Source organism: Patella vulgata, chromosome 4 (assembly GCF_932274485.2).
Source record: "Patella vulgata chromosome 4, xgPatVulg1.2, whole genome shotgun sequence".
Lineage (NCBI taxonomy): Eukaryota > Metazoa > Mollusca > Gastropoda > Patellidae > Patella > Patella vulgata.
The window spans coordinates 72524319-72538752 of record NC_065882.2 but is presented as its reverse complement, the minus strand read 5'-3'; the positions used below and the strand labels follow the sequence as shown (position 1 = coordinate 72538752).

General features: G+C 37.6%; 1 long non-coding RNA gene across 1 annotated transcript; it reads right to left on the bottom strand.

Moving 5' to 3' along the window:
• Positions 1-5559: 5559 nt before the first annotated feature.
• LOC126817637 (uncharacterized) lies at positions 5560-13016 on the bottom strand. The gene is made up of 4 exons (XR_007679085.2): positions 12891-13016; positions 8838-9039; positions 7234-7435; positions 5560-5720 (listed from the first exon to the last, which is right to left on the bottom strand). It is a non-coding gene; the product is annotated as an uncharacterized LOC126817637 (long non-coding RNA).
• Between the last annotated feature and the right edge of the window lie 1418 nt (positions 13017-14434).

Below are 14434 nucleotides of genomic sequence, written 5' to 3'. Positions count from 1 at the left end.
TGGGGTTGGGATATTATTTCTGGCTATTGGGGTATTCCTAATTAGTAATATCCGAACCCTAAGTAGTAATATCCAAACCCCAAGTAGTAATATCCCATGGGATATTACTTCTTGGTTTGAGGATATTATTACTTGGGTTGGGGGTATTACTACTTGGGTTGGAGGTACGGGATATGACTACTTGAGTTTGGGATATGGGATATTAATACTTGAGTTTGGAACATTACTATTTAATTACAAAATGCTGCCCAGTGATTGTAACAGAAGAGTAAAGGTTATACACACAAAGGTTATAATTACTGAGCGACGTTTCTATTAGGCGTATCTAGTTATCATCAGATGAGACAAGGTTATACACAGATTTCAGTTAGGTATTAATTAATAATAATCATTTTCTATAGCGTTGAAAAATCAGTCAGTCTGACTGCTCTGTGGCGCTTTACAATGTAGATATGATTGTAAACAACATACATGTATATACAAATAAACAAAGGAATACAAAATAATAGTCAAGTTGCAAAATAATTATGGAAAGTGAAGCATTTAAATTATAGTTCAAAAGTTTGGGTAAAAACAGTGTTTTTAGACCTCTTTTAAATATAGCCAAGTTTGGACTATTTTGGACTTCCAGAGGCAATTTGTTCCATTCTTTTGGTGCTGCGTACGCAAAAGCTCTCTCGCCAAATTTTGTGTCTTCTGTACTTGACATACAAGTTGTTTTTATGCGATGAACGTAAGGTTCGAGAAGGTACATATTGTTTAATCAAATCGGATAAATAGGATGGTGCCACGGTATTGTTTAAACAGTTGAAAGTGATTGTGTTAATTTTGAAAATGCTGCGTTGATTAGGTGTAATATGGTCAGATCCAGGCCAGTTTTAAAGTGCGTGACTAGCCTGTGACTTCCCTAATGTAGGATACATATATGGATCTGTTCTTTCGTTCGTTGGGCTTAACGGCCGATTTCACGCAAACAATTGTTTCCTAGAAGATAGAAATGATAGAAGAGCTATCCTCGCCTGGCGTTGGTTGGGGATAGAGGAGAGATTAAGAAAGTTTTCCTCGATTAAAGCGGAAATCGTGCCTTTTGAGTAATAGTGTCTAATGGTGATGTTGAAGTAAATATGCAGTAAATGACACTTATTTATCAGGATCAGTCTGATTGATGTTTATCTAGGTATTTTAACATTTACAAATTAAAATACCGCCATCAGTACATCAGAGGGGGATTACTAGGAATCAACATGTGATTAGAAAGGATATTTGGGCTTAAAGAGTCCATACATTGTCGGCCTTGAGACATGTTAGTATAATTGATTCGGGGGTGGGGGGATATTGCTGAATAAATAAAATGAAATGGGGGTTTACGTCCGACTTTTCTGCACCGACTGGGCTAATAAAGACGGGCGTAGCACTTTTGCCCAGACAGCCTACTCTTCTTTCGAATTCCAATTGTCAAGGGTTCTTTTACGTGTACGCCAATGTGTACACGGGACCTCAGTTTTCGCACAATACGAACGACTAGGAACTGTCCTGACTAGGTTCTCCGTAGTGCACCACCGTGGAACTTTCTCGGCCAACACCGGGAGCGAACGCTAGACCTTGTTATAGCATGGGTGGGAGGGGGAGGGGTGGTTAGCGCGTGCGCGTTGTATAATAAGGTCTGACATAGAGTCAACTTGCGTGGTTTCGAATCCCCGGTTGTACGTGACAAGGAGTAGGGTCGCCTGTCCAACCTCGTGGGCTTTCTCCGGGTCCTCCAGTTTCCTCCCACTGCTAAAGACCCCTACACGCAAGGGGATTATTGAAATAAAAAAATTGAACCATGTTAGTCCCGAAATGACCTAGTTTGTGTTGAATGGGCGTTAACACCCCCCCTCTCTCTCTCTCTCTCTCTCTCTCTCTTTATAAGAGGGTTATAAAGGCGATAGATTATAAAACAAATTCAAAGTATTAATCCGATTATATAGTTGAAATCCAAATAGACGGATTAAATGAAATGAATTGGGGCATTTTGTTTTAGCTAATTGAAATAAAATTGTACCATAAGTTTGTCACGATATGATCTGGTTTGTTATGTGTGGACTTTAAATCCCGTCTGGCTAGAGGGACTGCGACCAAGGTGTATAAGCGTTTTGTAAACGCACTGTAGTCATAACCATCCGTCATCATTCTCGACTTTGCTCAAAATGTATTGAAAACACACTTTTCGTTTTCCTCTAGTTGTGAAGGTGGGAGAATAGGAGGGACCTCAGGCTAGGGCCTTTCTTCATCTTAATTCTCGGGGATTTTTTGAAATTTTTATGGGGGATGCCCTTCCTCCTCCTCGCACCCACCATACTTACAAAATTCTGGCATGGCTATTGTTTGACAAAATATCCATAGGTGGGAGAATAGGAGGGACCTCATAAGTGAAATAGGCTAGGGATTTCTTCATCTAAATTCTCGGGGATTTTTTTTTAATTTTATGGGGGATGCCCCTCCTCCTCCTCGCACCCACCATACTTGCAAAATCCTGGCATGGCTACTGTTTGACAAAATATCCATAGGTGGGAGAATAGGAGGGACCTTATAAGTGAAATAGGCTAGGGCCTTTTTTCGTCTAAATTCTCGGGGATTTTTTGAAATTTTTATTGGGGACGCCCCTCCTCCTCCTCGCACCCACCATACTTGCAAAATCCTGGCATGGCTACTGTTTGACAAAATATCCATAGGTGGGAGAATAGGAGGGACCTCATAAGTGAAATAGGCTAGGGCCTTTTTTCGTCTTATTTCTCGGGGATATTTTGAAATTTTTATTGGGGACGCCCCTCCTCCTCCTCGCATCCACCATACTTGCAAAATCCTGGCATCGCTATTGTTTGACAAAATATCCATACCCGGCTATCTAAATAAGACACATCACAGCGAAAGACCCCAACGCGCAAGCGAAGTATTGAAATGAAATCGAACCATATGTTAGTTCCGTAATGACCTAGTTTGTGTCGAGTGGACGTTAAACCCTATTAAAATACATATGCAAATGTGTGACGACAAGAGGATACTTGTCGACACGTCGCTCATTCAAAAATAGTATTATTTTTGAGATTGCGCTATATGCAGAGATTTCCTGAAAACATTAAACATTATATATATCGAGTGAGTAATATTTTGAATACAGGAAACTGAAGCTGTCAAAAAAAAAGAAGACTTGCCGCTGGATACCAGTTATCGCTCGGTAAACTAAAATTGCGTACTCGCTTGACTAAAAATAAAATATTATTAACGAAACGAAATACACAGTAAGTAAAAAACGTATAAAGCTATGTGGTTACGAATCTACACGCAGCCCAAAGATGGATTGTTAAATGGTGTTTTTCGAATGGCAGTGTTAGTCTTACAGTAACCGATGTTGAATGTCGAGCAAGGGTTACGCTCCATTCCAGGCAATGTCTTCTTTTAACAATTTGCTTTTTCATGCCAGGAAATGTCAGATAAAAAATAGTGTAATATGTCTAAACATATTCTATATTTGGGTATATTTAAACGCGCATGCCTGCAATTAACCACAGTATGGAAATATATGCAGCTGTGTATGACGTACGTGGATATTACTATTAATATAGTTACAATCAACAGTCGGTGTTCTCCCACTCCTAAAGATCCCTACGCGCAAGCGGAAAATTGTTATTCCCGAAATGACCTTGTTTGTATCGAATGGACTATCCGATTAATAAATTTTATGAATATCTTTTAGGTTTGTGTCCAAGGAAAGACGAAGAACCTCTGAAGTCTTTTCCATCTTCTGACGAACTCCGATCATACGTGTATCGGTATCGGAAAAGTGGTCCAGAGAAAGCAACCCGACTTTTTTTCAAAATAGGTTACGAGTACCATTTACGAGCAGCCGGTTATATTCAGGTGAAGAATCCGTGTTACACCGTGCTGGCACAATGGCGGTCTTCTCAACTGTGGAAAACCTGGGACATTTACCTAATGCCGTATTACTGTGATGACACCTTAGATATGGAGACGAGAAGCAATATCTTTATACGAAACTCATTGTGGGTGACGGTTGCTATCCAAGAGGGGCAAATACAGCGCATTAGATCATGAAATTGAAGAAAAGAAGACTGAATTATTGACTGAAATACAATCAAAAATAGTAGAATATGTTGGTGCTATATCTCAGTGTGTTGGATTATAACCAACACGTAGTTTTGTTCAATGAAGGCAACGCCAAGATTTATAAATCTGTTTGAAATGATTACTAAGTGGATTGTGTTAATGTTTTTGTCAATTTTATATGGGGGGGGGGGGCACAGTGACTTTGTAGGTTAGACACTGTCTTGCGATCCCAGAGTTATCCGAGAAAGTTCTATATGTTTTTCCAAGTATAGGAAGAAAAAGCGAGGTCCGACGTACATTTGCACATAAAAGAACCCTTGACGGGACAGAGGGAATTCGATCAAAACTGGGCAAATTCACCTCAATGAAGTAGGACGTCTGTTAAACCACATTTAATTTAATTTAATTTTTTTAGTCGATCTATTTTAACAATTCTATAAATAATGATAACAATAGTAACTAAATCGATTATGCTTACACTACATCGAGTTTACATATTTCAGTGATTAAGGAATATAGATTGTTTAACATAAATCTATAGTACTATAAATATGTCCTGCTCCGGCACATAACAAAAATAGTAGTCGCGCGGTAGGACACGACTGACCACTGGATTATAGCCCCAGCATGTCGTTATGACCGTTCTCATTAGCCCAGATAGTGCGGAAAAGTCAGACGTTAAATCGCTTGATACCGTCGCCTAGAGATTTCCAATCGTATTGTCTCGGCCGCCTAGAGATTATAAGCTCAATTTACCTTATAGCCCCTGCATGATCTATGACCGTCTTCATTATTCCTGTTGGCGCAGAAAAATCAGACGTTAAATCGCTTTATACATCGCCTACAGATTTAACGTCTGATTTTTCTTTGCACCAACAGGGATAATGAAGACGATCATACATCATGCAGGGGCTATAAGGTAAATTGAGCTTGTAATCTCGTGATATCGTTGCCGCTGTAACTCTGGTTGAAATGATGTTTACATGTCCAAAGAGCATACACGGTCCGATTATTCTGTACCGACTGGGTTAATCAAGACGGGTGTACGCTAACGGTCAAGGGTTCTCTTACGTGCATGCCAATGTATACACCGGACCTCAGCTTTTCGTCCCATCCAAACGACTATACATTGTCTCTTGATAGTTCATCGGTCCTGTTGCACTGACAGGGGATCACCCAGAGATGTAGGGTGGTTAATTAGCTGACGGTAAACTTTACCATTGCTTTGGGTGCGTGTGTCAGGGGGAGACGGGGCAGCAACGAAAAGAGATTCCAGAAAAGATTTACCGAATTGCTTTAGTTGTGTCGAGTGGACGTTACCCCCCCCACCCTCTCTCTCCCTCTCTCGGAGCTGATCAATTAGATTAATATCTGATTTGTAAGTGTAAAAACATATATTTTATAATCTTGATTCGTACATTCATTCATAACAAGTAAATTGCAGAAAATACATGTGTTTATATGAAGTTTATTTAAGTATCATCCATTGTTCATCGTTTCCTGTGACACAACCAGCCAGTACATTTCCTTTTAATAGCAGCATCAAATGTAATACAACCAAATAATTCTCCACTGTCTGGATTTAAAGCTCGTACATCTACCGTATAATCACCCTAGAAATAAACAATAAAAAAGTTTACACTTGGGCTACATATTTAACCTAAATATCAATGATGTCTGCTACATATTTAAAATATCAATAAAGTCTGCTATGTATTTAACCTGTCATGAAAAATCTGCTACATCTTAAACCTATCACTAATGTATATATGCAACCTATCAGAAAGATCTACTATATATATTTAACGTATCAATAAAATCTGCTACATATTTAACCTATCAATAACCTCCGCTACAAATTTAACCTATCAATAAAGTCTTCTACATATTTAACTATATATTTAACCTATCAATAATCTCTGTTACATATTTAATCTATCAATAAACTCTGCTACATATTTAACCTATCAATAAATTCTTGTACATATTTAACCTATCAATAGACTCTGCTACATATTTAACCTATTAATAAACTCCGCTACATATTTAACTACATATTTAACTACATATTTCACCTATCAATAAACTCTGCTACATATTTAACTTATCAATAAACTTTGCTAAATTGCGAACAAATTAAAACAAATGAACAACTTATATTCACTGACTAGATGACTATCATATATAGAACACGCCCACCTTACATGATCTTAGACCTTACTATAGTTTGAAGTTAACGAACTGAAAGCAATTCTAATGTCATCAGACGGATCATAAAAGATAAGTTTAAACTGTTTCAATGGTATGTAATAATTGAACTAGAAAACACAGGGCACAATTCTATGGTATCCCAATTACTGTTTATTACTGGTCGACATTACATCTAAGATTCTCTTGTCTGAATCAAGGAATGATCAAATATAAAGTTGGTTTGTGAGGCTTAACGCCCACTTCCACTGAGGTTATATCCTAAAGGAAACTTGCTTGAGGCGCTAGCCCGGCTTAAAGTGGGAACGGGTAGGCGAAGTAGAAAAATCGTCGCCATCGCCCCTTGATTAAGTGTCAGATCGTGCCTTTTTGAGATACAGCATCTAATAGGCTATTTAGGGTCATTTGCATATACGATACGATTGAACATTATATGCTTCTAAAGAAAATAATACCAACAACTTAGTAATGAACCACCAGAGACATGCACTAATTGCCTTTAAGGAAGAACCGCATTACCTTAAAGGAGACAAATATTAATCAATGCAAAATTATTGAGTAGAAGATTAAGGTTGATTACGATAGCCGAAAAGTCGCTTAGTCATAAACAGGCATTGTATTCGATGGGGGGGGGGGGCTGTGAGTATGGTGCGCTCTTGAGCCCCTACAGAAGTAAATGTTCCCACTTAGTTTTGGATACCTTTTATTATTGAATTTACGTCGTTTTTTATGAATTGCTAAGATTGTGACACGCTAAATTTGTGCATAAGCTAAAAACATCAGGATATACTAGAAAGCACCATTTACATTCAGTTTTTCATAAATATTTTGATGATACCGGCCTCCGCCCCACCCCAGTACGTCCCTGACTGTGATGGTGTTCCATAGAATTGTGTCCCCTGTGTAAATAAAACCTACGTCAGCTAAAACATCAGCAACTGCTCCTAGTTCTGGTACAGTTATAGTAAAGGTGTCCACAGATACGGGTTGTGATTTAACTGGACAGGTAATGTCTATATTATTCTGTGTTAGCATTGTCTGAACTTGATTAGCTAATGTGGATATTCCTTGGTTTTGTTGATTCTTCATATCATTCAGCACCTTACAACCATCAAACGTACTGGAATATAATGTACTCAGAGTTAGACAGTTACAGGAATGCGCCGAGCAAAATTGATATCGGTTACGTTTTTGATGAAGTGGGAAGGGTGAGGGTGTTTACCCGAATATCACCAGATATCGACATAGCTGAATATGCCAAAAAGTGATTTCCGAAGTTTCTGTAGGGTTTTATTTTAAGACATATGTATATTGATAATATTAGTGTGATTCTTGGTAGGTTATTATAGTTTGTAATATTATTCGGAAGATTCTTGTTAGACTGTTCACCTGATGTCCAATGGAAAAGATCATAGTACCATTTATGTGACCACTTTCCCGAAATTTCGGTCGAACCTCAGAATGATTCTAAGATTCTTTTAAACACGAGAAGGTTTCAAGTTATTTTGAATTTTTGCCCGATTCGGTTGGTGTTGTCTTCAATAGTAAGTGCAGGAGAACCGCACTACACACAAACAAAACCGACAAAACAAATCTGCGGACAAGACAAACTACATATAGACAGTGTACGAAATAAACAACAAAATTAGTATCAAATCAAGTGAATGGATCTGGGACTCAGCCGTAGGCGTCCACTGTGCTGTACAGTCCCGGGCCTGTAATGATACAGGCTTCACTCAAAATGAAAAAAAAAAATGATTTACGAGAAAGACGTAACAGAAATAATGAGACCGATCTTGACGAGGTCGTCTCTTGAAGGCGATAGTCTGTCAGTTGACATCATGAGTTAGAACGTTAAACAGATTTAACGAAAGTAAAATTGAACATATTAATGAAATTCCCATAAAGATTTTCGATCGAAACCGCATTTGAACCACACACCATCAAAAACAAAAACAAGTCTTTAAGTTCAGTTAAATCGTACCGATACACGAGATGGAATGTAAACAGATTTAGTGGTGTCTGAGTGAATTTAAATATTCCTCTACAGATCTATTAAGGAAATTTTAAACTAATGCCAAGGATAAGATTTAGACAAATCGATTTTGATAACTTTTTAAACCGCCTACTGCATTTTGTAGTAGTGTTCTTAGAACTGTATATTGAATAAAACTGCAGGCATGTTAGAACTCGGGTCCGGTTCTTTAAATGTCCTAATCAAATTAATGTAGATGTTCTGCGCGGAGAGAAACGAATGCATTGGATACCTTGTAACTGTGTAGTCTTTTAAGGGTAGGACGGGGACCAGTGCAATTGAATTTGTACTTGTATGGAATAACTTAAGCCTGAAATACGGATCTCATCACTTGGGTCTATTGTATATCATTAAAAATTACTATAGATGAACATAGTAATATTATTATTATAATACATAAATGGTGCAATAGCAGGATCTACCTATGACGTTTAAAATATATATTTCGATAACGAAAACAAAAGTAGCAAACCAAATCATTACATACCAAGATCCGAAATCGTGGGTACATGGTATTAGGACAGTTCCAGCAAACGTATGTCTTCGTATATCTAATTTCAAAGACCATTTAGTTATGTCTTTGGCAATCTTTCCTTTAATATGTAGTACTAATGGTCCAGGGGTAACCAAAGGCATTGGTGTGGCTGTAATCTCCTGTATCTGGAGGGCCCTGTTAGGGTCACTGCTTGCTGGAAGATATGATTTATTAAGGATCAAAGCCCTTATCTCAAAATTAAAAATACCCAAATATATCAAACCCTAACCCTGGTAAATAATGGAAAGCTTTTATATAAAACCTAATTCGTAATAAGAAACAAACGCTCTCACCCCCAGAAACTCCAACATTTATTTTTGCCCCGGAAAGGTACCAGCGACACCTCCAGGAGAAGAGCGTCAGCGACACCCCCAGGGGACTAGCGCCACTATACAATAACCGGGAGGTTTTCAGGAAGTTCGTCTTTCGAGGTCAAAGTCTAAACTCAACTGTCCAGTTATCTGTAACAATGGTTAAGTGAACGAGACGTAATGACGCGCTTTAGGTCATGGATTGGAAAATATCAATGTGGTTTTCAATACTATAATCATAATCACGGGTCTGGTCTTGTTGACTTCAAACAGGTAAGAATTTGTTATATAATATTGAAAAAAAAAATATCCAAAAAGGACATTTGGCTTGATAATTCTATTGCTGAATGAGCGTATTGTCTCTACTACACCATATATTAGTCCTTATTTATACAATTAATGCATAATCATGTAGCTAAGAATATCTTATATATCCACGCAATTATTACCCAATTCACTATATCGTTCAAATTTGAATATTTCTGTTTTAAAATGGCTTCAGAAAAAAAATCGCATTTTTGAAAATTGAAGAAAGCAACCAACAAGTTATCTGACAGTGCTTTAAGACTTTATTTAAACCCTCTTCTCATTTGTTGTTTGTATTATGGAGATCCTGAATTTGATTTTCGTTGCATGTAAATCTTACGGTATTTAGGTATTTAATTAACTTAAATTTGATGCTCAGACTGAAAGATTATTTATAAAAAATGTTAACTTGTATTTCTATCTTATAGCAATAAACAGATTTATTATGAAACGCTTTTAATGTCAAATTTTCAATGTAAAACCAATTTCCAAAGACGACTTGTCAAAAAGTAACCACAATAATTGCATCGAAACAGGATATGGCGTCATACATTTAATGCGCCTTATTTGATTATTTCATTTGTAATATCGCATCACTCATATTATTTCAAATTTCAAATTTTTCTTTGGTTACATTACACATGAACAAATAAACTCTTCTGTTTTATTTATTTTTGTGTATTTTCTGATTCTCTCGGATTTTTTTTTTTTTTTTTTTTTTTTTTTTTTAAGAGTTATTAAATTGAATGTTTCAGGTTGATGTCAATAACCAGTCGAGTAATGGTTTGATTTAATATTAGATATAACTGTTTGTTACAACAATATCTCCTCAAGGGAACGATCGGAGAAAAAAATATATGGCCGCTTGTCACATTCAGAGGTATGCGTTTGAATCTCGGAACGACTGTACATTGTAGCTCACGAACCAGAACGTATCAAACTCGGTCCCGGCCGAGAAAATTCCTGGTAATTTTTCAGGTGGTTTCCTTATGTCAGTGATGAAGGATGGATGGCTTGGCGACGAACCGTGTCAAGTTGTACACGTTGAGATGCACGCTAACAGGGGCTGAGACAAGATTTTCAGGAAAAGAGCAGGTGGGGCAGAAATTTCAGATTTAGTGATAATTCGCGAAAATTTTAGAAAATGGAAAGCTGTAGATGCTATTTTCGACTATTTCGGTCCCCGGGTCACCTAAATTGAGCCTGTGCAGGGAGACCCCCAACCCCCCACGCTTTGGATCCGAGCTTGTGCAAAGCAATCTTTGACAGTTGGCATTCGAAATTAAAGTAGGCGGTTGTCAATTCAACAAATGTGACGTCCACTACCTTGTTCAGAGTGGTTCAATTTCTGTTGATGTAATCCTTAATTGAATTAAGATCTAGGCAGCCCCCGGTCCAAGGTGTATAGTATTGTGGATACCGGCTTGGCTCAGTTATGTTTAAAACACACTTTCATTTTTCTTTAGTCGTGATCCGTCTTCATTAGCCCAGGTTAGGAGCAGAACAGTAGGACGTTAAACCCCATTTCATTTCATTTCATTTTCTTTAGTCGTGAGAGTTGGTGGTTGGGAGGCGCCTCATAAGTGGAATAGCCTAGGATCTATCTTCATCCAATTGCGGCACTAATTCGCCAATTAATGGTGTTTTTCCCAACATATTAGATTGTAATCGTACTATCAATTTAATATTGCTGGGATTTAAAACAATCAGATGCTTGAAATTGTTTTCTTTGGAACAGAAATTCCCCTCATAATACTTGGTTTTGTTAAATTAGCAACAAATGATTTCTAGACGAAGGCCATCACGCAATATAACCTTTTAGCTTTTACTTGTTAATTTGACTGAGTTAGATTGCTATCCGGACTATTATTTTGTTTTGGTCTATAAAACAATTTAAAGAACATCTACCAATTTTAAAAGAATCGCTTCGATATATAATACATAGGGCGGGTATCAGGGATCATGGTGTTTTTATTGAGGTTTTTTTTAGGATGGTTTCTACCAAGTAATGGAACTTGAAGGCCGGAAATCATGGCAAGCGTCTAGTCGTTCAGATTGGCCGAATATCCGTACACAGTGGCGGTCACACCTGAAAGAGCTCGTGGGAGTTAGAATTCGAAGCACAGAAGGGGCTACATGAAGTCACCTTTGCTGACACATTTCATCATGATAATATCGGGGGGCATGCAGTACGAGTCTGCACGTGAGCCAAAACTACGTAGCAGTGCTCGTATGCCCAGCACTCTTGGGTCTCTCACCAATCCAACATCTGTGGGACTCGCCTCTCCCGATGTCCCCAACTGCAAAATCCCCGTCGACTGGAGAGGGCTTCCGCAAGCAACAATTCAAAGAATTTTCTCCATTACATTACATAACGTGGCTGACTGCTAGAGGTGGGCATACGCGTTAACGACTATTGATTTTTACTTTCGTGGGTTGCTGTCGATTTTTTTGTGTCGGTAAATATACAGCCAACAATCATGCCAAAAACCACATTTCGACTGCATTATGACCCTCCAGCACATCCAGTCACACCATCAGTGCGCTTTCATTGCATCTCATTGTCGCCTTGATGCTTCGTTGCATTATAGTATACTAGCGTCGCCATGTGGTCCAAGATCTGCTTACCCGGTATCTTCTTCCTTTCATGCACGTTAGCTTGCATCATCAGTTACTATTATTAAACTTAATTATGATAATAAACAGAGTTACCTCCCGTTAATTGTTAATTGCAGTAAAACAGTTTAGCTGCTGTCACTTTCAACCAACGAGTTTTGGCTGTGTTAAACTAATACATGATCTTGACCTTCATAAATCATGACCTAAAACATTCACGGGGTAATGCTGGTTAATTTGATGCCACATAATGTGGAGGTGGATCGCGGCGACGAAGCGTAATGGGGGGAACATACATACGCACATCTTTGATTTTATTTACATAGATATATCGAGGACAAAGTTATACAAAGTGTACTTTATGGGGGTCTCCAATCCCTCTTACACAAGAGCACCTGATACCATTACGTATTTGATGAGTTCACATGGCTGACACATCTATGTAGTATTTTTGAATATAGGAACCATACAAAAGCAGTTGAGAATGCTAGAGCATCTCCCTATTTTTGTTTGTAGGTAGGCCTACCACCCCCGTGGAATACAGATTGAATAAGCTAGCGTTGTTCCACCCTTGTGTTTGGTGCAGGGTGGAGAGAATGACAAGGACAGTGTCTAGTCGTTCGGGTCGAATAAAAACACGAGATCCCGCGACACATCGACGTGCACGTAAAAAAAAAACCTTGATAGTGGAATTCGAAATAAGTGTAGGCCGTAGCGCCGAGGTCCGGACGTTAAATTAGATTTTGTGGATAAGCTACAAATAATTGCTTACCACAGTCGCTCCATTTAAATTGTGTAATGGCAGCATCTATTGATGTAGCTACAAGCAGGAAGAGAACACAGACAGCGCCGTCATTCCTCATGTTGTTCTATTATAAAATAATTGTCTGTTAATCATTAAATTTGGGTTATCGCTTATATATGGTGGGAATGATTAAAGGTGTTTATCTCTAGGTATGTCACGTATTAAACGGGTATTATCACCTCTCTACAAATTACAATATGTCGCCCAAACAGGTGCTTGTAAACTGGAAAATCTCTTTCATAAATAACATTAAATTGTGGATAAGTATTATGTCTTTGAACATTCCCTGTAAAATTCATAAAATCATTTTTAACAACTAGCGAAAATTAGCCAAGTGACATCGCCTGTTTAAATCGGACAGCATGGTCGTTATATATACATATATATAGAGAGATCAAAAGAAAGTTACATAAACCAGATTACAACAGAGATCAAGATTTCATACTGACCATGTAAAAGTATGCTCTGACACTCCCTGGCAGTGAATAAGGCACTGACCTCTAACCAGTACGTAACTTCGTGATTTTTCACTGTGGCATTATCACACTGATCAGGGTGAATTTTTGCTAGGCCGCTACTATCACTAATAAGGATGACATCGATGCGACTTAATGAGTTCCAAATATTAACTTTTTTCTTCCGTCAAATTAAATTCTAAAACATTTTTTTCATTTATTAGATAAATAAATAAAGACGTTTGAATTATTTGTAGGTAAAATTCATTTCCTATTTAGTGTACATAGGTATTAAAATAAGTAAAATTCACCATTTAGCCCGAATCTGTAACGTCTTACGTAAACAATGCACGCGCTATTGAGCCAATGATTGATGCCGCGTGATGTGACGTCACGTGTCGAAACAGTCATCTGTTACAGGGATATTAGAAGATCTCTGTGAAACAGATTGTGGCATTATGACAAAAAAACAAGGTCCCGTGTGCACGTTGGCGTGCACGTAAAATACCCCTTGGAAGTTGTAAATCAACGAAGAGTCCTTCAGAGCACATCCCATGGTGTATATGTAGGTCTTCATTAGCGGATTTGGTGCAGAAAAGTGGAATTTATAAGAGGTTTATGTAGCAAATTCTATAGTTATTTATAGGAAGGTTTATTTTAATATTCTATAGAATAGGTTTTGGGTCAATATAGTTTTCAATAAGAATGGGTACTATAGAATTCTAAATATATATTTTGTTTATCATTTTTTTTATAGTTAGCCCATAGATTTTTCTCATTTGATAAACCTATATTTCTCTCTGTAGATTAATTTGAAATCTGTTAGTCCTCTTGGGTATAACTGTAATATAAGGAATTATAATAGTTAATTGAAGTTATGTACATAAAATAATAAAATTACACAAAGCTTTATATCTAATTTAATTTTATTGTAGGGAAATAAATTGAGTATTTCCCTTCTGTATTTGATCAAGTTGTACAGGCTGTACAGTTGTATACAACTTTCATCAGTTTCCTCGTCGAATTCGACAAAAACTACGTCATTTCGGGACTAAC